The following is a 25,165-nucleotide window of genomic DNA, read 5'->3' as shown; positions in this document are numbered from 1 at the left end:
ATGTATGTGAATTTTTTTTTAATTTGAATATACTCACAACTCAAATTGGAGTGTATTTAAGAAAAAAATTGAAAGTCTAACATACGATCAAATAGTCCCAACCTAAAAATTCCCTCTGAAAAAAACTAGAATGTCAGAAAGGCAATTAACATATCTAAATGGTTCAACAGACCTCTGCCATTGAATTGTAAATTAACTGGGCAGGTTTTAGGTGGCGAATATTCGAATTAGAACTGCTTTCATGGTCGAGATACATCTCACATTTGAATTTACATTCGAATTGGGGGATTAACATTCAAATGTGTGAATTTTGACCAAAAAAAATGTGAAAATTCTAGTTTGAATTCAAGTTTTCTATTCGACCCTTAATAAATCTTCCCTTAAGTGTTTAAGTACAAAGTACCTATTTTACTTTCTAGGAGCTGAAATTGAAAACGTACAACTGTTGTGGGTGCCATGAGCAAAATAATCATTGTTTTGTTATCACCTATTTTAGTTGGTCCTGTTTTATAAACCACTCAGTCCTAATCGTATGCATGTCGAGTCTGGGTTTTGGTAAATGGCTATTCATTTCTTGAATTCTACAAGAATGTGTTATGTACATGTGGTACTGAGATATTTCAAGAATAAACAATTGAAGTCTACTATTCTATATATAAACAGTCACTCGACAGTGTTCCAATGAAAGCTTGACCACTGAACAGGATCGGGCTGGCATGCCTTTTTTGGATTTCTGTGTGTTGATGTGCATGCGCAGGTGTGTGGGTGAGTGTAAGGTTTAAATGGATTTTTAAATCATATTTGTCATCACACGTTCACATAAAAAGGAAAATGATTATCCTTGCTGCAGTAACTGTTAGCTTTGTTCCTAATATGTTTCCTTCTGCCAAGATGTGGAACTATTTACATACAATCTGTCTGTGATTTATGAATAACATTGTCATTATTTTATAATTAATATTATTATTATCCTTTATGTTGACATATTATGCAGTGTTGTACATCGTTAATTATACATTAATTATGCATATGTCTCTCAGCTCAGTGAAGCCTGCTTTTCAATTTCCCTACAACGCCCACACCCACTGAGGTCAGTTTCATCAAAAATCACTTTTTTTAGTTTTTTTGTTGTTGGGGGGGGGGATATAAAGAACACTCTGCACCAATAGGAAAGCCACATAAAAAATAAAGGGGGTGTTGTAGCATGCAAGCCCACAGTGCCTTTGGCAAGAGTAATTGTTATTTCCTGTGTACCCCTTAAAAGTGGCACATCATAGGCAGGTAATTCTTAGAATGAAACCTGCCTCCCAATCCTTAAATTTAAAGTCTTTAAAAAAGTCACTGACAGAATACCAGAACTTATTGTCTCAGTGGTTTGATCTGTTGCCTTAATGTGCTGGGGTACAGTAAAGTGACTGGTTAATTGCCTTCTGATGAAAATGTAATAGAGAACAAAGACCATTAGCTTACTTACTTGCTTACTTACTTACTTACTTACTTACTTACAATCTCTGCAAAGTACTGCATAACATGCATGTGGTATATAAGGATGATAATGATGATATATATCAAATCATGTCAGGTAAATTGATTTCAGTACAGTACTAATTATTATATCCATTTATAACTATACTGTAAACTATTTGCAGTGTTCTAAATCACTTTTCCATGGAATAAAAACAAATCAGCTGCATGAATCTGCTTTGGTGGCAAAACAATCCTTTATCGGGGTTTATTTAATGGTTGCATTTTTTTTTTTTATCAAACTTAAAGTATGGTGATCCATGTTACAGAAAGATCCCTTATCCAGAGAACCCCAAGTTAGAGAGCACTGCATAAAAAATAAAAAGGATAATTTACAATGCCTGATGCAGTGTGCCCGCTGCATTTTATAAATTGCTGCAGGCCTTTGCGCACCATTTCCACGCACCATTTTCTGCGCACCATTTCCACGCACCATTTTCTGTGCACCATTTCCGAAAACCGGTGGCTTGCCGCTTTGATAGAGTGCTGCCTGTGTTTTTGGCAGTGCTCTGTACAAAAGGGTGTAGGCAGGGCCGGCCTTAGGCCAATTGGACCAATTGGGCCCAATTGGGCCCCGCACCTCTGGGGGCCCCGCACTGCCCCTTTCCTTTCTATTTTGTGCCTGTATGCCCTTATTTTCCTAAATACTTGCTGTGTCAGTAGCCAGCAACACTTTGTCTAGGGGCCCCGCCAACATGGTCCCAATTGGGCCCCACATTTGATAGGACCAGCCCTGGGTGTAGGCATCCCCACTACCAGCCCCCTAACTAGCACATCATTTAGATTCCAAGGCAGAAAGCATCAGGAAGCAAAGCCTGCAACGGGGCCCTGTCCTTACTTACCTCAGCTTTTTTTCCCATAGGCTACAATGAAAAGTTGCCTGCGTTAATGCACACACGGCGATGCGTTTTCAATAGTTGCCTCAAATTGCCTCACTGAGGCAACTTTGGGCAACTATTGAAAACGCTGAGGCAGTTCAGGGAGATAGTTGCTCAAAAGACGAGGCGATTAGTAGCCAGGCGACAAAATCTCCCTGAATCTCCTCGTGTGTCCTTACCCTAAGCCAGTGATCCCCAACCAGTAGCTCGTGAGCAACATGTTGCTCTCCAACCCCTTGGATGTTGCTCCCAGTGGTCTCAAAGCAGGGGCTTATTTTTGAATTCCAGGCTTGGAGGCAAGTTTTGGTTTCATAAAAACCAGGTGCACTGCCAAACAGAGCCTTAATTTAGGTTGACAATCCACATAAGGGCTACTAAATGGCCAATCACAGCACTTATTTGGCATCCCAAGAACATTTTTCATTCTAGCGTTGCTCCCCAACTCCTTTTATTTCTAAATGTTGCTCACGGGCTCAAAAGGTTGGGGATCCCTGCCCTAAGCAAATAATTCAGTTTTTAAAAAACATTTCCTTTTCAAAACACAAAAAGTACCATGTACTTTATCTTAACTATGAGATCATCCATACTGGTCATTATGTGTTTAAATGATTGGTATGGTAATCAAATTACCTATTGTGGATAGGGATGCACCGAATCCACTATTTTGGATTCCGCAAACCCCCGAATCCTTAGTGAAAGATTCGGCGGAATACCGAATCCGAATCCTAATTTGCATATGCAAATTATGGGTGGGAAGGGGAAAACATTTTTACTTCCTTGTTTTGGGACAAAAAGTTGCACAATTTCCATCCCCACCCCTAATTTGTATTTGCAAATTAGGATTTGGATTCGGTTCAGATGGGCAGAAGGATTCGGCCGGATCCTGATGAAAAAGGCTGAATTCCGAACCAAATCCCGAACCGAATCCTGGATTCGGTGCATCCCTAATTGTGGATAACAATAATTACCTTAAAAGTAATATGCCACATAAAGTTTTTCATTTTTGTGTTACTTGTTTTTTATATATCGATTCTTAAGTCTCCTTTCCTTGCAATAAATAATTTTCTGGCTGACAAATCAGCAGCACCAAAGCAGACTTGCTATGTTGACCTTCATCCTGCTTATTATCCAAGTAGGAGATGTAGACAGTTATGTTTACTTTGTAACCAGCATCTAAAAATATGCATGTAATCCAATACATTTTAGAAAATTCTTTTGTATTTTGTTAGAATGTAAACCGATCCATGTAGAGAACAGTGTATGTTACTAACCTTTATATAGCTGGAGAGGTCTTGGGATTATGGCTATGGAATGCTTGGCAGCCATAGCACAAATCTGGCCAAACAATCGTTACTACATATTATACAGTATATAACATGTGCATGGCTTGGATTCTTAAACATAAGCTTTGTTTGCTGTAATCCTATGTAATTTTTAGGATTTACTTTTCATGAGATTTCAGTTTTATATGTTTTTGTGTTTTCTTGTGTCCTTGCACCCCCAAGTATTAAAAATGCAGATGTTGCACAACGTGGGAGATAAGCAAGAAGAAAAAAATGTGTGACAATTTAGTAGCAGCTGTCCGTGTTCTATTCCCTGCCTACAGAAGTTTGCTTAGTGGGGATTTCAGAGTAAACAGGGTTTAAAATGATCTGACACCTTTTCATATCTAACAAATTGTGGAGTTACAAAGCAAAATATATTTTGTATTTCGGAGTTATTGCTGGATAAAGCGAAAAGTGCATTTCACCATACGTTCCTTATAGTTTGGCATTGTGCAGTACTTGATATGAAATTCACTCAATACACAGTTATTTCTGCTCCTATTTATATGAATAAATACAACTATACAGAAAAATGAGGTTGCCTCCACAAAACAACCTTAAAAGGGGTTGTTCACCTTCCAAGCACTTTTTTCAGTTGAGTTGTTTTCAGATTGTTCTCCAGAAATAAAGACTTTTTTCAATTACTTTCCATTTTAAATTTTTTTACCTATTTTCCAAAATCAGAATTTTAAAGTTGAATGTCCCTCAGTAATTCAGGTGCAGATTCTGAACTGTTACTATTTTGCTAGATTTAGTTGATACATTTCTCAGCCGCAACTATTGCATCAATTCTAACAGCTGCCTGTAATGAAACTCAGGGATTCTGCTCAGCAGGGACAAAGATAAGAAATGTATCAACTAAGGGGCACATTTACTAAGCTCGAGTGGAGGGATAAGAATAAAAAATAATTTAAATTTCCAAATTTTTTTTTGGCTACTTCAACCATCGAATTGGGTACTTCAACCTTCGACTATGACTTCGACTTCGAATCGAACGATTCGAAGTAAAAATCGACCATTCGATAGTCGAAGTACTGTCTCTTAAAAAAAAAATGAAAAAAAATGATTAGAACGTCCTCTTATCCAGTAAATCCAAGGTCCCAAAAGTAGGCCCCTTACCTTATTAAACTAATTTCATTAACCTTCCCCATAATTGTATATTGTAGATTAGTTTAATTCAACATAAAGCATGCATAGGCCATGTTCTTTTTTAAAGGTTTTATTTTATATTGTAATAATTTACAAACAAACAAACTGACAGGTCAATTGGACTCAAGATTGGCACAGTGGCTACCATATATAGCAGTTCACAATGGAATTATATACATTATAAGGGTCAGGGTACACAGGCAGATTCGGGGAGATTAGTCGCCTGGCGACAAATCTCCTCTTCTTCCGGGCGACGAATCTCCCCGAACTGCCTTTCCTGCCTTCCCGCCAGCTAAAATGCAAATCACCTGTGGGATGGCACTCGGTGCGATTCGTTTTCCGAAGTCACCTCACAAGGAAACTTCGGGCGAGTTCAGAAAATGAATTGCGCCGAGTGCCATCCTGCCAGGAAATTTACATTCTAGCTGGTGGGAAGACAGGAGAGGCAGTACGGGGAGATTAGTCGCCCAGAAGAGGAGATTTGATGCTGGGTGACTAATCTCCCCGAATCTGCCTGTGTGCCCTTTCCTTAAAGAGTAAAATGATAGGCTACTGGCACAAGGTCATTTGCTAAATCATCTTAGGAAATACAGTATTGACATATGTATTTGATACTTTTGGCGAGAGATATAACATGTCATAGAATCTACAGGTGGATCCATATTCAGATGTTTGCAGAAAGCCTCTTGCCATATAGGTTACTTTATTTAGTGAGTGTTTTCCATAAGGCTAATCCATTGATGCACCATAGGGCAATTGTGAACAATGACGGGCAACGCCGGCTGGGTGCCCCAGACGAACTGGCCGTGCGCAAACAAGGACGCACTTGCTCGCCCGTGCGCAAACTAGGATGCATATGTGCAAAGGAGGACTCGCATGTCCGCCTGTGCGCACACCAGGACACTCATGTGCATCTCCTTTACTGATATATGATTTTAAAGCATCTGATTGCTTGATTGAGTGACTATATGGCAAAATTTGTTACTTCCGTTACCTATGTGTATTTTTGGTTGCCACTTTTTCTGGAAAAAAATACCGACCTTTCTATATATTTTCCCTATTAATAAAATTGGGATCAACCATCAATTTTACCAGCCAGGTGGCAACCCCAGGTGCAGTGGAGAGAACCTTGGCTGCCCATACCTGCAAAAAATATATATATATATATATATAAAATATATATAGGTCCAAATAAAGGTCCAAATGTGGACCAAGACGTTGGTATGCACAGTGGAATAAACCATCACTAAGGGTAAGGTCACACAAGGAGATTTTGTCGCCTGGCGACTAATCGCCTCGTCTTTTGAGCGACTACCTCCCTGAACTGCCTCAGCGTTTTTCCCCATAGGCTACAATGAAAAGTCGCCTACGCTAATGTGCACGCAGCGATGCGTTTTCTATAGTCGCCCAAAGTTGCCTCACTGAGGCATAAGGCGGCAAAATTCATGATGTCATAAGTCATTCAATAATTAAAACTGTGCATATCTTGCTTAGAATATAGTGAACATGTTATAATATCACAATAAATGATGTTCAATATTATTGCAGTGCAGAAAAAGCCCCCTCCTTCTTGGTTAGAAGGAATTTATATATATATATATATATATATATATATATATATATATATATATATATATATATATATATATATATATATATATATATATATATACATATTCCACTTAAGTGTAATGGAACGATGGGTGATTTGCGTTGCCCATGGACGACAACAAATGCCCTGAACATACAGATAATAAAACCAATTAATACAGATTTTTCCACCAAATTAATATATTTGTTTACATTTTTCTAATTACCTAAAAAACAAAAAAAAATTGCCAAGCGGCTTTGTTTCAAGTACTCTCTCATTTTTTTTTTTTTAAGAATATTGTTCTGGAGCAGTGAAACATTAAATCTGTAAGAAATGAACCTGCTAATAAACTCTTTGTTCATAGGGGTTTTAGGTCATGGCATTGTTATATATTAGTGTCACATTGTCCTACTTTATAGGTCATGCCAATTTTCTTTTAAGACCTGCACCTAGTCGGGTTTATATTATGATGGTGATGAAGAGCATTCTAGAAGTGAAGTAATTGGGACAGGGACCTCTCCTTTTTTGTTTTTGCTCTTATGCCCAGATTGCCTGCTGAATCCACTTAGTTTAGCCTTAGCCCCCCCATTCTTATTAGCCCACTATTATCTTAACAGAGATACCAGGCATTGATTGTATTTCTCTACAACATAGGTATTCCTTTCATAGCTTTCTAATCTGCTGAACGTATGCAAGTAAAGCTTAATGCTTTGTGAAATGAATCACTAAATGCAAATAGAATTACAATGCATGTCATTGAGGAAGGTGAAAAGTATGGGGTGCCGTTTGTCCCAAATACATTCTGTATACAAAACTATCCCTAATACACAGAATGAATGTCTCTCATGTTATATACGTATTTGTGACCATACACAGAGGAAAAAAATATACAAAAGACTTATTTCTATTAAAGAATGAAAACAAAATCTGGTTAGTGCACAAAAGGATGTCATTATGTCACAAACTCCATTCTGTACAGTTTAACAAGCAATCTGTCTCACAAATGTTTAACCTCCATGTAACGGACACACTTATGTGCAAAGTTACTTACAGAATGAATTATGGAAAAACAAAGTTGGACATAATATATAATAGTGTAACTAACTAGTGCTTGTCAAGCTAGATTTGATTGACAAAATAGATATCTGTGATAGAAAGCAAGATTTTATAGTACAGGATTCATTCATTCCACAAAATGACAGTTTTGTTCCACAAAACAGATAAAATAACCATTCTGTGAAGCAACACTGTCAGTCACATTCCTGAACCAATAAGAACAAAGCTTATTGCCATATACAAACAAGATGAGAAGTGGCCAGCTCTGCTCCACATGGAGCAGAAAAGTATGCAAAACTTATATAAATTTGATCATTTTAGGTGATATAGCTATTCTTATTGTAGTAACCTGCTTGTGTGGCCATTTTGGTTAAGGGCATTCCTGCTGCTTTGCCATTATCTTATGACTCACTCCTGTTCCTCTTCCTGTCTAAGCTGAGAGCAATAATGGGACAGGCCACACCCACCTGCGATGATGTATTAAATGTACCAGAAGTTACTGTGCTTGTCTGGCTGCTTTGCCTGACTCTCAGAGTCAGTTATAAGTTTTGTATATGATAGTTAGACTCCAATGTCTCCTCCTAGCTGTAATCTTGCACCAATTAGCTTGTAGTAGTCTCTTAATAATGTGCTTAGCTATAGTTCAACTACTACATAATAGCTTTAGCCAGAGACTTGGGACTGATCATGTGCACAGTCGCATTCTGTATAGTATGATGTGTAGGTTATATGAGCAGCTACTCCTGAGTACTGTGTGTAAACAAAAGGGGGTCATTTAGGCAGGGGCAATTTTAGGGGATCATAATCTATTTATATAGAAGCAACAAGCTGCACAATGCTTTATATTTATTTATAACAAAAGACTCTAATGATGCCGTCCCCTTACCTGCCCAGTGCTTAACCCTTTCACATCAGAGTGGGTCGAGGTGGGCACAACACTAGAGCAGAGAGCACAACTGTGCCCATGTCACATGCATGTCCAGGGCCGCCAGCAGGGGGGACAGATGTTCTGGACCTGAAGGGGGGCCCAGAAGTGCTGCATTTTTCAAAGAGCCGGGTCCATGCGGCCATTTTGCATATTACAGAATGCGGAAGTGCCGAAAAGACGAAGCTGAAGACCCGAAGCGGCGAAAAGACCCGAATTCATGAAAGGAGGTGAAGTTGAAGTCCTGAAGCCTTTTGTTTACACACAGTACTCAGGAGTGGCTGCTCATATAACCTACACATCATACTAAACACAATGTGTGTGCACATGATCAGTCCCAAGTAGGGTTGCCACCTTTTTTAAAATGTTTTACCGGCTGCTGGGCGGTGGGAACTCAAAGGGGCGGGCCGTGATGTCAAGTGGGTGGGGCCGCGCCACGGACACTAGAAGAAGTAAAAGAAAGCAGAAAATCTATACATACTTACCGTGATTTTCTTTTCCTGGACTGGAACATGGCAGTGGGCAATAAGGGTTAAATCCCCCTGACGTAGGAAGGCACAGGAAATAGAATAAAAGCACTTCCGGGTCCCCACCCGCGCCCATCTCAATGACTGGAGATAATACCCCCAATTAGGGAGGGAACCCCTGCCCACTGCCATGTTCCAGTCCAGGAAAAGAAAATCACGGTAAGTATGTATAGATTTTCTGCTTTCCTGTCCTTACACATGGCAGTGGGCAATAAGGGATGTACAAAAGCAAAAACACATAGGGAGGGCTTAATTAGGAGCTTTTATTGTAGCTGCTGAAAGGACACTGCGCCCAAATTCAGCTATATTGTTAGAGAAAATGTCAAAGCAGTAGTGTTTGGAAAAGGTGTGGAGGTTTTTCCAGGTGGCTGCTCTGCATATGTCATCTGCAGATACTTGGGCATGGAGAGCCCAGGAAGCCGCTATCCCTCTGGTCGAGTGTGCTCTTAAGGAGGGTGGCCCAGGTACTGTCTGAGAGGAATATGCCGTTTGGATGCATTCTCTGATCCATAGGGAGATAGCTTTTTTGGAGGCTTCATGGCCTTTTCTGGGGCCTCCATGGATAAGAAGGAGGTTGTCCGATTTCCTGAAGGTTGATACTCTCTGCAGGTAGACTTTGAGACATCTAGTGACGTCTAAGTGGTGGAGTCTGTTTTCTTCTTCGTTTTGTGGATTGTCGAAGAAGGTTGGAAGTACTATGTCCTGGGACATGTGAAATGTGGATACTACCTTAGGGATGAAGTTGTCCTGGGTTTTCAGGATGACTTTGTCATGGAGGAAGATTATCTTATTCTCCTTAGCGGAGAGAGCATGGAGTTCACCGACTCTTTTGGCTGAGGAGATGGCCAGTAGGAACACAGTTTTTAGGGTAAGGGTCTTTAGAGGAATATCCTCTATAGGTTCGAATGGTGCCTTGGTCAAGGCGTCCAGAACTAGAGAAAGGTCCCATGGGGGGACAACATCTCTGACTTGGGGTCGGATTCTGGCAAGGGCCTTGAAGAATTTTTTAATCAGAGGGAGGGAGGCCCATTGGTTATCTGTATAAGCAGAAATGGCAGATATCTGGCCTTTCAAGGTGGAGGAGCTAAGGTTAGCCTCTACCCCTGATTGTAGGAATTCTATGATGGAAATTTCGGATATGGAGAAGGAGGCTCCATACTTTTCTGAGCCCCAGCTTGAGAATTTTTCCCAGATCTTGTAGTATTTAGTGGATGTGGAAATTTTCCTAGATGCTGTAAGGGTCTTGATGGCTTCGTCGGAGAGACCCATTCCCTTCAGCTTTATCCTTTCAGGTTCCAAGCAGTCAGGGCCCAATTTCCGGGATCTGGGTGTAGTGTGGCTCCCTGGTGGAGCAGGCTTGGAGTTACTGGTAGTCGGAATGGCTTCTTGTGGGATAGGTGGAAGAGGAGAGGGAACCAAGGTCTCCTTGGCCACCATGGAGTGATGAGGATTACATGTGCTTTGTCCTCCTGAATTTTCTTGATAGTTCTTGCTATCATTGATATTGGAGGGAAGATGTATGCTAGGCGGAAGTTCCATTGGAAGGAGAACGCATCCCAGTATGTTGCTCTGGGGTCCTTCTGCCAGGAGCAGAACACTTTGTTCTTTTTGTTCTGGAAGGTCGCCATTAGGTCGATGGTCATGTGGCCCCATTTTTTTCGGATTGAGTTGTACACCTCCTGGTTCAGTTCCCATTCTCCAATTGCTGGAAACTTCCTGCTGAGGTGGTCCGCTAGGGAATTTGAGGGACCTGGGATGTAGGAAGCTTTGATGGTTGTTACGTTCTTTTGTGCCCATTCGAAAATAGCTGTGGTCAAGGAGGACAGCTGCCTGGACCTGGTTCCTCCCTGATTGTTTATGTAACTTACTGTTGTAAGATTGTCTGATTTGATCAGTATGGATTTGTTCTTTAAGTGCTTCTGGAGATGATGTATGGCTGAAAGGACTGCCCTCAGTTCTCTCCATTTGGAGGATCTTTTGCTCTCTGACTGAGTCCATTTCCCTTGAATCTGGATTAGTTTGTAGTGGGCTCCCCAGCCCTTGTGGCTTGCGTCCGTCGTGACGATTTCCCATTTCTGGGAGGCTAAAGACACTGGAGTTTCCAGGTTCCTTTTCTTGAGCCACCAGGATATTTGGGATATTGTGGTGGGAGAGATGTGTATCAGCTGGGAGTCTCTCTCGTGGTTCCTGTCCCATTGGTTGAGGAACTCTTCTTGGAGAGGTCTCGTATGGATTCTGGCCCATTTTACAGAGTCTATAGTAGACGTGAGTTTTCCCAAGACTTGTTGGCATATCCTTGCCGTAGTGATGGGGTGGAGAGATAGCTGTTGTACTTGGTGGATTATGTCTGAGACTCTTTCCTCTGGGAGTCTCACTTGAAGTTTTTTGGAGTTTATGAGGACTCCTAGGAATAAGATTTCTTGTGTAGGTTGTAGGTTGGATTTCCCTTTGTTGACAATCCATCCCCATTCCCCCAGGGTATTCAGGACGATCTTTATATGTTGTTGGAGTATAATTCTTGATGGTGCCTTTATAAGCATGTCGTCGAGATATGCAAAGACTTGGATACCTTTCAGTCTCAGGAAGGCTATCATAGGTGCTAGAATCTTTGTGAAGACCCTTGGGGCAGATGCAAGACCGAATGGAAGGGCTTGATATTCGTAGTGTTTGCCCAGTATGAAGAACCTCAGAAATTTTTTGTGAGTTTCTAGGATTGGGATGTGTAGATAGGCATCCTGGATGTCTATTTTTGCCATCCAGTCCCCGTGGTTGATGAGTTGACATATAGATCTTAGAGTTTCCATCTTGAAGTTCTTTGTTTTGAGAAATTTGTTTAAGTGTCTGAGGTTGAGTATGACCCTGAAGGTTCCGTTCTTCTTTCTTTTCAGGAAGAGGTGCGAATAAATGCCTTTGAATAGGTTCGGTTGGGGAACCTCTGATATTATTCCTCTGAATAACAGGTCTGATATTATGCTCTTTAGGTTGTTTACTGCTTCCAGGGATCTGGGTTTCTCTGAGGATACGAAGGTACTTGTTGGATAGGTGTGGAGATCTAGCTTGTAACCTTCGCTGAGAATCTTCAGTACCCATGAATCCGATATGTTTTGAGCCCACACTGTCTTGAATAGTTTTAGTCTTCCTCCAAGGCAAGACAGGGGGGCTCGCGCACCTTCATGCGGACTTCTTATCGGATTTGAAATCCTTTCTTCTGGCCCAGGGTTGACCCTGGCCTCTGGACCTCCAGGGTTGCTTGAAGGAGGGTTTGCCTGGTCTATATTGTTTGGCATCCTGGAAAGGCTTCCGAAAGGGTTTCTTTTCCCTTTTGTCCTGTGGGAGGAAAGCAGATTTCCCTGCTGATGCCTTGGATATAATATTATCAAGTTTTTCCCCGAATAGTAAGGACCCTTCGAAGGGAAGTGAGCAGAGGTTGTGCTTGCTCTGGGGATCGGCATGCCAATGGCGTAACCAGAGAGCTCTGCGGGCTGCCACGCTAAGCCCCATGGCTTTGGCAGAAAATTTGACCAGGTCCATGGAAGCCTCTGTAGTGTATTCATTCACAGTTTTGATGTCTTGGACTTTCTCAATCAGTTTTTTTCTTTCGGTTCCATTCTTGATGGATTGTTCTAGGTCTTCTATCCAGATTTGGTTAGCTCTTGCTAGTGTGGTAATTGCTACTGAGGCTTGATTGGATATCCCATTTATTAAGTAGGACTTTTTAAGGGTCATGTCTTGTCTCCTCTCCATAGCATCCTTCAATGATACCCCTTCGTCCACAGGAAGAGTAGTGCGTCTTGCTACTCTGGTTATAGCTGCGTCGACTTTTGGGGCAGTATACCAGAATTTGAATTCGTTTTCCTCGAAGGGGTACAGTTTTTTGATTCTTCTGGAGGTGCCTACTTTTTTGTCTGGTGTTTTCCATTCTTCCATGATGGTATCTTTGATTACTCTGTGTAAAGGGAATTTTGCACCTTTTTTGGCTATCGACTTAAACATTCTGTCATGTTTAGGGGTGTCCTCGGTAGTATCAAGATCTAGTGCAGTTCGCATGGCTTTGATCAGGGGATCCAGGTAATCTAGGTTGAAGGAACCTATGTCTTCCTGTTCTTCTTCCTCAGACTGCGATAGTTCCCCTTCGGATACAATGGAGTAGCTTGGGGGCTCCCTTCTTTTGTGGGGTCTGCTACTGCTACCCGCTGTAGAGGAGGCTGGTTTGTATTTGTCTCCTATGTTAATCAAGACCCTCTCAGTGACTTGATTGACCATGTCATCCATGGATTCTTTGATGGTGCTCTGCATCCAATCTTTAAGGTTGTGTAAGTCAGGAGAAGGGCCTGCTGCTTCCTGTAGGCATCTTTCACATAATCTTTTATCATGTAGAGCTGCATCTCCGCAGGCCATACAGTCATTCCTGGGAGTCTTTCTCCTTTGAGATTCTTCTCTTGGAGAGGGACTTCTGGAAAAAATATTACAAGGATTACTCACCTTCTTTGCTATCCCTTTGTATAAAAGACTCTCTTTGGTGCACTTACCCCCTGGAGCCTGAGCGTCTGCTCATGATAGAAAGTCTGCAAGATAGTAAAGGTAATCTTGTAAGATATATAATGTATATATATATGTAGTAGGAATGCTCCTGCGTATTTAGTTAGCCAGCTTGACTTACACCTGGGCTGGACGGTGAATACAGGGGCACAGCAGAGGTTTTGGTATTTCCTCCTCCTCTGGTATGGTTTGCAGCTTGTTGAGAAAAAACGCCAATCTGTGCTTACCTGCGATCCGGCGCGCGCCTTTAAGTTGTGCGCCAATGCGCATGCGTGTTTTCGCCGCGTTCCGTAGGCGCCATATTGGAGATGGGCGCTCGGCGTGTTTTCGCGTGTGCGAGTTTTCGCCTGTTTAGTAGCGCCATAGTAAAGATGGGCGCTCGGCGTCTTATCGCGCATGCGCTACCTCCCGTGGCAGCATTGCGACTTATTGCGCCGTAGGCAACAAAGGCCTGAAGCCCGCCGGCTTCCCCTGGGACACTCACAAGGTGAGAACCTCGGCCCCAGGCGCTTCAGAAGGAGAGAGAGTAGCTCCTCTGGTATGGGGGTAGTCTTTCGACAGGAGAATTGAGATGGGCGCGGGTGGGGACCCGGAAGTGCTTTTATTCTATTTCCTGTGCCTTCCTACGTCAGGGGGATTTAACCCTTATTGCCCACTGCCATGTGTAAGGACAGGAAAAGTTAAGTTCCAGGGGATTGGGGGCAGGCCGAGGGCTCCTTTTAATCGTATTACAAATTTACCGGCAGCTACATTGCCGGTAAATTTGTAATACCGGCCCCGGCCTTGGCAGGTATTTTACCGGCTAGGCCGGTAAAATACCGGCCGGGTGGCAACCCTAGTCCCAAGTCTCTGGCTAAAGCTATTATGTAGTAGTTGAACTATAGCTAAGCACATTATTAAGAGACTACTACAAGCTAATTGGTGCAAGATTACAGCTAGGAGGAGACATTGGAGTCTAACTCATACCTCCCAACATTTTGGAATTAAAAAGAGGGGCAAAATTTTTTTTTCCGCACGTAGCGCAGCAATTTTTTTGACCACACCCCTTTCTGTGGCCACACCCCTAATTACCATGTTCGTTTTACAAAATTTGGCAGGTTATGAAAGTTTGGAAATATTTCTCCTTATCTAAACTGTGTTTTTGTGTCTCAAAATTGTTACAAAGTATCTTATTTGCACCTGTTAGCTGTTCTGTGCTCTCTGCTAAAAGCCAATTAAGTGAGAAACTTTGTTTCTTTTTCTGGCTGTTCAGTGCAGAGAAAAGAGGGACTTTCCAGTACAAATGAGGGACTGCGGGTTGAGCTGTCAAAAGAGGGACTGTCCCTCCGAAAAAGGGACAGTTGGGAGGTATGGTCTAACTATCATATATAAAACTTATAACTGACTCTGAGAGTCAAAGCAGCCAGACAAGCACAGTAACTTCTGGTACATTTAATACAACATCGCAGGTGGGTGTGGCCTGTCCCATTATTGCTCTCAGCTTAGACAGGAAGAGGAACAGGAGTGAGTCATAAGATAATGGCAAAACAGCAGGAATGCCCTTAACCAAAATGGCCACACAAGCAGGTTACTACAATAAGAATAGCCATATCACCTAAAATGATCATATTTATATAAGTTTTGCATACTTTTCTTTCTCTACAATCATTATAAGTGCAGCATTATATTTCTCAGCCATTTGTAAAAACTTCCATTTATGAACCTGTAGTGTTTAACAGCAGCTCTTTTAGGAAAGGTTTGTTCATGTTCATTACTAGGGGACATTAGAGGGCGCCCTCTATAGCAGGTCAGATACTTTGGCTTAGCCATGTGGAGCAGAGCTGGCCACTTCTCATCTTGTTTGTATATGGCAATAAGCTTTGTTCTTATTGGTTCAGGAATGTGACTGACAGTGTTGCTTCACAGAATGGTTATTTTATCTGTTTTGTGAAACAAAACTGTCATTTTGTGGAAAGAATGAATCCTGTACTATAAAATCTTGCTTTCTGTCACAGATATCTATGTAGTCAGTCAAATCTAGCTTGACAAGCACTAGTTAGTTACACTATTATATATTATGTCCAACTTTGTTTTTACATAATTCATTCTGTAAGTAACTCTGCACATAAGTGTGTCTGTTACATGGAGGTTATACATTTGTGAGACAGATTGCTTGTTAAACTGTACAGAATGGAGTTTGTGATATAATGACATCCTTTTGTGCACTAACCAGATTTTGTTTTCATTCTTTAATAGAAATAAGTCTTTTGTATATTTTTTTATCTGTGTATGGTCACAAATACTTATATAACATGAGAGACATTCATTCTGTGTATTAGGGATAGTTTTGTATACAGAATGTATTTGGGACAAACGGCACCCCATAGAAAAGAAGTATGTTAAAGATTAAGTCTGTGTGACCTTATTGAGTAGAATAACATGGACACACAACTGGTGACTTGCTTTTGCTTCTCTGTATATTTTGCTTTTTAGGCCTCCTGTTGCTACTTTTGAGTGCTTTTTAAATGCTTCCATTGTCAGGAACTGAACTGACCCTACAACATATTTTTGCTTGTGTGTATGGATATATTAATTCGATAGCACACATGTTGGAGGCAGATGTTACGTTGCTTATTATAAGGATATTTCCAGAACTTCTTCATATGTGGTTTTTCTATATGGGCAAACAGGCATACCCTGTTTCTCATGTGTGAGGCAGATTGGAAATTAGGAAAATTATATGCATTTATATTGGAATAGAGTTAAAATTATAGTATTATATATCTGCTTACTGAACAGGCTTATACTTGAACTTCAGTCATCTGGCTATTATAGTAGCCTATTCATAGAATATATACTGGGTGTATATACAGTATATAAAGTTCATATCATGCTTCTGTGCATCGTTCTACACTGTCCCGTGTATTGTACTCTGAAATCCTAACCTGTCTTTTTACTGCTCCCTACTTGTTCTTTGCAGTTTTAAATGTTACCAAGACTTTCACTTACCTACCCATACCGGCTATGCCATTTTTTACTTTATTTTTACCCTTTTGTGTATCATAAAAGATCTACTGACACCCATACAGCTAGCAATGGAGACTCTATGACATTCTATGATACAAATGTGCCAGAGCTGTAGATACTTGGGGGTATTTACTAAAATTCAAACAAACTCCCAAACCTGAATCCCCTTTATTTAGTAATACTGTAAATCTGAAAATGTTGGTGCAGAAAAAAATTGTGACAAAACCATGTTTCAAATAGATTTGCGCATGTTTTTCTATTTGGCACAGGTGACAGAGTTGTCACCTGAAAAACTCAACTTTTTCAGATTATTGAACAAAAAACCATGCCAAAACCCTTGCAGATCATGAAGGCGAGTAACATCTTCAGATTGATAAAGGGACATCTGCCATTGATTTTAAAGGGATGCTGTTATGGGGAAAAAAAATATTTCAAAATGAATCAGTTAATAGTGCTGCTCCACTGAAATCCATTTCTCAAAAGAGCAAACTGATTCTTTTATATTCAATTTTGAAATCTGACATGGGGCTAGACATATTGGAGCAGCACTATTAACTGGTTCATTTTGAAAAAAACATTTTTTCCCATGATGGTATCCCTTTAAGGACAGGGGCAGATTCGGGAGATTTAGTTGCCTGGCGACTAATCGCCTCTTCTTCGGGGCGACAATCTCCCCGAACTGCCTTCCCCCTGTGATAATGAGAAAACTCCAGTGCAATGGCACTCGCGGCACTTCAATTTCCGAAGTCACCCGAAGTTGCATAACTTCGGGCAACTTCAGAAATCGAAGAGATGTGAGTGCATTGCCACAGGTGGAAAGCATTTCAGGGAAATTGTTGCCCCGAAGAAGAGGCGATTAGTCGCCAGGCGACTAAATCTCCCCAAATCTGCCCGTGTGCCTCTCTTCACTTATGTCTCTATCATGTTTTGTGTTGTCTGGAAAATGTGGTCAGTAACAAAAAAAGCCAGCATGTTGAGGGTTAAACAAGTGTAGCAGCAGTTCTGTGTTCTTTAGCCAGTATAAAAGCAAATATGCAAAGAAAGAAAGTAAGTTTTGTACACACAAAGTCAGCTGGTTTCTCACATTTTACTCTCTATTTGTGGGAACATAAATGTCAGATGCACAATGCTTTTAAACAGGGAAATAGTTTTCTTAGCATTACTTCTTTTGTCCAAAACAAACAGAAAACAAAATCCTCACAGTTGTGATCCACAGTACCAGAGATATATTACTTTTAAGGGGTATTGTCATCAAACAATTATGTCTGTATTTAGTGTTTAACAAAGTAAAGTAGTGCAAATATTGTTTGTTTGTTTTTGAGGGGGAGAAAATGTATTTATTTGTTTCTGTACTTGCATCGATAAGTGTACTCAAATGGTAACAAACAGCCATTCTGTCACACTTTACTGCATTGCTATAAGAAACACCCACCTTCTGAGCTCTGCCTGCCTGTTACTGCCAGTGTTAGATATCTCAGTGTGGTAATTTTATTTTTTGGGTGTCTTGGCCTTGCCATAGTACTCCCCAACTGCACCCAGTTACAGGCCTTATCATGCTTCCAGTCGCTCTCCAAGCTCTGTACCAGGTTACCTTCAGGTTACCTGTATCTGAAGTCATTTTAATTTGTTTTAGACTTAATCAAGGGTGTTAAATTGCAAGGAGCTGCAGACTGGGGCTGTGCTGTTAGTGTAGATAATCAGATGAGGTGCGACAAAATACGGTTAGACCCAAAATATTGGTGTGAGTTGACCCTTCTGCAGTGTGCAATGTAAGTAGTAAATTGCCTCTGGCTTTCTAAGGGAAAGACAATTAAAAATATTTTGACAATCATAGTTCACCATTAGAGTTCTGTGTGGTTACAGCACTGCAGGTGCCATAAACCTTAAGACAGCACAATTATTTGTTTCTAAAATAATATCCATGGATATTGGTTAGGAGATCAAGCAATTTTTAAAATGTCATTTACCATGTTGGAAAATGTATGGTATATTGGCAGATGAAATGAAAAGAGTAAATTTGGGCTCTTTGGTTAATGATCAGAACAACAGTAAGCTGTCTATACCATGTATGGCCCTGTTTTGCCCATGGACAGTCGCTTGGAGAACATACCTGATCAGCCTGTGTATAGCCACCTTCAGAGAAGAGCACTCGGACTACAATTTTCTGAGGTCCTATCTGGAAACCTATTATTTACACATTTGTAAGACTTTGGCCAGTATTAGTTAGCAATCTTACTGATATACATTTAGTAAGACAAAGCAACCAACTACTCATTTTATAATATCTACTCAAAAGAAGTGTCTTAAATAACACATTTTAAAAAGTTCTTAAACAATGGTTTACCTTTACTTTCTGTTTTATTTAGTAATCATGCCCTGTCTGCTTAAATTGTTTATGCTGAATTCCAAAGTTAGTTTTGGTCAGTTATGAACTGTATTGGAGAATTAACAAATACAGAGGAAATCCACAAAATGTGAGGATTTAGCATTTTCTTTTAACTCAACTTCTCTCCTTTTTCAGTTGCAGGAAAAACATTTTATTTGGAAGATAAATCCCTGTTATTTGAAACTCATTTTCGGAGACTTTTGGCCTTCGCTGGTATGGCAAAGATGTCAGGTCACTAGAAGTGTGAAAAGAGAATTTGTGGTAAGTAAAGATGGCTTGTTAATTCTGGTAATTGTTTTTATGTTTATCTAGGTAACTGAAAGTCCAGCAAAGTCTAGAAGCCCTCCCTGCATAAACCATTGGAGAATGGACAGGCTTACAGATTGTGAACATGCTAACTGTCAGGAATCAAACGTCTATAAAACGGTGTAAACTTTGATTTGCGAGAAACTGAGGGGTACATTTATCTTTTTTCCCCTTTAGAACTACCTTATTTAAGGTTAATATTCTAAAGTGCATTGTTTTGCGGAAAAAAATTCACAGTGTTGAAGATCAAATGTTTCCATTCATTTTCAATGAAGCTGAAAAATATCCCATGCTGCGTTGTTTGTAGATCCATTTTCAAAGTAGCTGCAGATCTTTACTGCTAAAGGGCTTTGGTTGCCTTGGGCTGGTACAGAAGCCCAAAATATAATGTACAACATTTCTAGCCACTTCTTTAGTTAAACTTTATTTCTCCGTTAAAGGAACAATAACACCAGTATTTCACATTAAAAATATCCTTCTAAGGGTATAGACAGTGGCACCAATGAATTTAAAAAAAATTAAGGTAAGTTAAACTGACCCCTAATACTCACTAGGGCTCATTTATAATCACTGGGAAAATTTGCTCCTGGGCTGTAACCAATAGTAACTATCTTTTTTCAGCCAGCTGCTGGTTTAAAACCGAAAGCAATCATCTGATTTGACATGGGTTACTGCCCAGGTGCAAATTTGCTCAGTTTTTATAAATGACCCCCACTGGCTTATTAGCCATTTAATTAATTATTTTTTACTATTTATATGAACTACTACTGATAATTATTGGGCTTCATAACAAGGTCTTTGGACCCCATTGCAAGTTCATCGGACCTTCTAAACTTGCACAATTTATGTAACTCCTGCAAAAACTTACTCTACTTAAAGAAACTTACATTTTATAACATGGGTATCAAGCAATGACAGGCAGAAAAGTGTGACAGCTGCAGATAGTTTTGTAGGGTTTCAACTTTGGACCAAACTCTGCTGTAAAATTGTAAATGAGCACATTAATTAACGGAACTATTTATATGAACTGCTTATTATAGAGTAACATCAGCTATTTATATTGGGAGCTGTTAACTTTGTAATATGAGTGTCTCCTACATGAACTTCCTTGCTGTGTCAGTCCTCAACTTGAAAATGAAAATGAATCCCTCTTTACTTCAGTTATCATTCATATTTATGTACGTGATCTGCTTGTTTAGTGTACACGCTTCAAAGTGATGAGCGAAATTTTGCTGGAAAAATAACCCCCATAGACTCCAACGAGAGAAAAAATTGTTGTGTTTAAAAAAACATTGACGCCCATAGACTTCAATGCATTTTGGCAAATAGTCACTGTTTCGCTAATTTTTTGACGAAGCAAAATGGCTCAGATTTGCCCATCATTTCATTGCATAGTGCTGAGGAATGTGTTGGCACTTTTTAAAAGTGTGTTAATTATACTAATATTAATAGTTATTAAGGTAACCATCTAATTGGGAGCTGTAAGTAACTGCACTGGTGAAATTTTGCATCTATGTATTAAATATGTATTTTCTTTTCTCCACTTTATTTCTTCTTACGATCTGGTGTCTGCATTTTATATGTGTACATTCTCTTGTATTATCTCTTGTCATAATCACCAATCTTTCTGTTACTAATTGCCCCATTTTCTACCCTTGCCATTAATTATTTCCTCCTGCACCCCACCGCCACCACCACCCTAGCCTGCTATCCAGCTGCACATGATCTTGTAAAGCTCTTTGTTAAATCTTCCTATTACTGAATCTGCTTGGCTGGCTGTCTGATGACCTTTTATAAAAAGTGGCATGCTTAGCATTGCTAAAAATTACAGCTGAACTCGTTTAGCCTGGCTGTTCATGTTTTTAGTCCATGGACAAATTGTGAGGGGTTTGGCCACACACACTGTTTAACAAGGTTGTACTGATCTACTTTTTGAACTGTGGGCCAAACAGGTGCAGGAGGTGGGAAGTGAGGGTCTTGTCACTTCTAGGTTAGCCATCAAATGCCAAAGGCATAATCAAAATGCCCATAAAGACTTATGAATCTGCCTACCAAGCCATTTTTATTCCCTCTTGGATATTAAAATGTGGTTGGAAATAACAATTCCAGATAAAGGGTTTCTATAACCTTACATTCTGCCATAGATGTGTGATTAGCATCTATTCTGGCTCAGACACATGATAACTCTCTGCAAAGGTTAATACAAAATCTAGGTATTTGTACTTTTAAGTGTGCTTGTCATATTGTAATGGGATTATAAACAAAATAAGAAGTATCTAAATGGTTAACAGTTTGCTTTTGAGTAGCCTGCCAGTTCAACAATAAAGGTTAAAATGACAAGCAGAGCAGAACATCTTCATATGCTCAGGAAAAAATAAACCAAAAGGAAAATAAATATTCATATAGCTTGTAATATTTGCATCAGCCAATTACACATGAGTAAAGCAGTATACTTGCTTGGTTCGCTTTGGGTAAGGGGTGGCAGTAAGTGTTGAAGAGGCATTCTGTCTCAGCCTTCTGCATTAAAAATATAATCTAAGATTTAAAATTCAGTTCTGACACCTGTGCCAAAAGTGCTTTTTATTCTGGAGAAGTTAAACCAACCCCTAAAATGAATGTTATTGCCATTGAGTTTTTTTACAACTGAGTGCTATAGAATTATAGAGATTATTTTTATGATGATCTTACAACATTGCTAAAACCGCGAGGCCATTTGTGGATGCTGATTAGCCACTAGAATACATTCAACATCAGTTAATATTAAAAATGTTTTAGTTTGTGAAAAAATGCTAGTTAATTTATTAGTATACTAGTACTACACATAAAAAAATCTTTAAGAAAAAGTTAAAGGGGGTGTTCACCTTTAAACACTTTTTCAGTTGGTTTCAAATCACCAGAAATAAAGACTTTTTCCAATTAATTTCTATTTTTTATTTGTTCTCATTGTTTTGCTAATATTGAAGTGTAAAATTAATTATTTTACTTTCTAAAGCAGCTCTGGGAAGAGAGGTCACCGACTCTTTAACCGTTCTAAATGGATACATTTATTACCTTTAGCCCTGCTGAGCAGAATTGTTTCATTAAAAGCAGCTGTTAGAATTGATACAATAGTTGCTAAAATCCAATAGATACTGCTGAGAAATGTATTTAAGTGTAGCAAATTGTAACAGTTCAGCTTCCTGGATCACTGAGCTGCCAGATTGAAACACTAAAGACAGGAACATTAAACTTATATTTTGGGAAAACTCTAAAAAAATAAAAGATGGTAAGCAATCGAAAAATGCTTTTGCTTATGGTAAACAATCTGACAGCAACTCAACTGAAAAAAGTGTTTGGACTCCTTTAATGAAGCTTGTTCACACATGCTCTAAATATATCATGAAGATTCACATACAATTCAAAAGAATCTGCATAACATGCATTATCCAGAAACCTAAAGTCTTTTTTTCTTTAACATTTAAATGTTTTAACTGAAGGTATTGTGGGCTATATTATCCCTTATCTGATAAACCAAGATGACACGCATTCTAAAAAATAGATCCATACCTGTATTGCATAAATATAGCTTGCATGGATGACCAAATCAATGTCTTCCTTAAAGGGATCCTGTCATCGGAAAACATGTTTTTTTTCAAAACACATCAGTTAATAGTGCTACTCCAGCAGAATTCTGCACTGAAATCCATTTCTCAAAAGAGCAAACAGATTTTTTTATATTCAATTTTAAAATCTGACATTTTGTCAATTTCCCAGCTGCCCCCAGTCATGTGACTTGTGCCTGCACTTTAGGAGATGCATTCTGGCAGGCTGCTGTTCTCAATGTAACTGTTTACTATTGAGTGCTGATCTACCAGGCAGCTGTTATCTTGTGTTAGGGAGCTGCTATCTGGTTGCCTTCCCCTTGTTCTTTTGTTTGGCTGCTGGGGGGAAAAAGGGAGAGGGTGATATCACTCTAACTTGCAGTACAGCAGTAAAGAGTGATTGAAGTTTATCACATGACTTGGGGCAGCTGGGAAATTGACAATATGTCTAGCCCCATGTCAGATTTCAAAATTGAATATAAAAAAATCTGTTTGCTCTTTTGAGAAATGGATTTCAGTGCAGAATTCTGCTGGAGCAGCACTATTAACTGATTCATTTTGAAAACATTTACCATGACAGTATCTCTTTAACCATTATTTCATAAGAAAGCAGATATTTACTGGGAAAGCTTGAAAATCCATTTGGGCAAGAAAAACATTGGGTCTTGAATACTGTCTTCTCCTGACAGACCACCCATGTGATTTATTGGATGACCAGGTGACTGAAAAATGTAATCATACAAATAAGGGCCATTATTTCCGTGCCCAAGTAAGGCAAATATCTGACCAACATTTTCAATATTCTTAACCACCAATGAACTATAATTTGTCTAGTGATAATAAATTCTGTTGTGAAAAAGTTTCATTATAATCAAAAGGAAAATAAGGGATTTCCGAATAGTAATACTATGTAAACTGAGGTATGAATAGGAATATGAATAGGGAATAAATATGCCCTACCTTTATTGGTGGAACTGTTTTATCTTTTCCACTTTTGTGTTAACAGAGTTCGAAACCTTTGTACTGAGCTGACATTACTTACATTCTGTGAACTGAACAAGCAGGAAGGATTTTTCAGGATTAAGGGACACGGGGTGGGCAGCTTTTGCACATCTCTCTTTCATAAATCCTGCACATCTGGCTAAACAAAAGAACTTCCTAAACCAGCTATGTTAGGATTAGCTATACCTAGATACCTCTGTACAATGGATAGTCTTTCCTTGGTAAGAATGGCTCTTTCCTGACACACAATGTGCCTTTTTTGTAACCTCTTTGATTTTTTTGGGAGGAATTGAAAAGGTTCCTATCCAATGCTTTTTTAAAATGCTTTGTTTAGTTTATAAAACCAGTCAATGCTATAAGGTGAAGAAATGTCCTAAAAAATATTTATTATTATATGTTATGAGAACCAAGTCGATTCTTGATGTTGGCCCTGCAGTTAGATGATGGAAATTAATTTGTTTAGTATAAACACTGTCAGAAACATTATCCTTCCCTACCTAGAAGATATTTGTCCCTAACCATAGTCAAAACCCAGTGAACATATCCGGCGTTGACAGGTTTAAGAAAACACACCCTATGATATGCCTGCCTAAATAAAGGTTAGCCTGTCAATTTGCCATCTCCTTAGATTTTTTTTAATTTTTAATATGAGCATGTCAGCATTTATTCTCTGTGGGGGTTTCAGGCTTTAACAGGTTAGGAAATACTACATTATTACAATGAATAATGCAAAATATTTATTTCTTGGCCTTTGAGAAGTGGAAGTCACATTAACCAAGAACACATAAATGCAGAAACAATGCAATTAGCAAAGAGATTAAAAAAAAATTCCGCTTGTGATAATGCTATTAAATCTTAGGTTGCCAAAAATGAATGAAAAGCAAGTCAGTTAGAAAGAGCTAATGTTTTTTCTTTTGTGGATCTCCATTTGCCTTTAACTTTTAACAAAATCAGTTTAAATACCCATCATGCAAACACTGGCAACCACGGAATTAGTTTCAATTATTTGTGTTTAATAGTGGACAGTCTGTTTACTGTATGCACATTTCTCTTCTGTTTATGAAACAAGGCAATTAAAAAAGAGTTCCATAGAGTAGTGGATTGACGGGAGCCTTAACAACCACGGGTGAAAATTAATGTACATTAGAGGACATTATAGACAAATAGCAGGGGACCTTTTTACCCATAAAGAGGATCACCATACCAGAGGCCACCCCTTCAGACTAGAAGAAAAGAACTTTCATTTGAAGCAATGTAGGGGGTTCTTCACAGTCAGGACAGTGAGGTTGTGGAATGCACTGCCGGTTGATGTTGTGATGTCTGATTCAGTTAATGCCTTTAAGAATGGCTTGGATGATTTTTTGGACAGA

General features: G+C 39.4%; 1 protein-coding gene across 2 annotated transcripts in view; it reads left to right on the top strand.

Annotated features, from left to right (window-relative positions):
• The window catches only part of bmpr1b.S (bone morphogenetic protein receptor type 1B S homeolog), a 265,162-nt gene that overhangs the window by 148,440 nt on the left and 91,557 nt on the right, over positions 1 to 25,165 (top strand). For both annotated transcript variants that reach the window (XM_041579676.1, XM_018243406.2), the window contains one exon: positions 19,042 to 19,167. The gene's annotated coding sequence lies outside the window, so the exon portion shown is untranslated. The remainder of the gene's footprint in view (positions 1 to 19,041; positions 19,168 to 25,165) is intronic.

The sequence above is a fragment of the Xenopus laevis genome, chromosome 1S (assembly GCF_017654675.1).
Source record: "Xenopus laevis strain J_2021 chromosome 1S, Xenopus_laevis_v10.1, whole genome shotgun sequence".
In the NCBI taxonomy this organism is placed as follows: Eukaryota; Metazoa; Chordata; class Amphibia; order Anura; family Pipidae; genus Xenopus; species Xenopus laevis.
The sequence above is the reverse complement of the archived record's forward strand: the minus strand, read 5'-3'. Positions and strand labels throughout refer to the sequence as shown.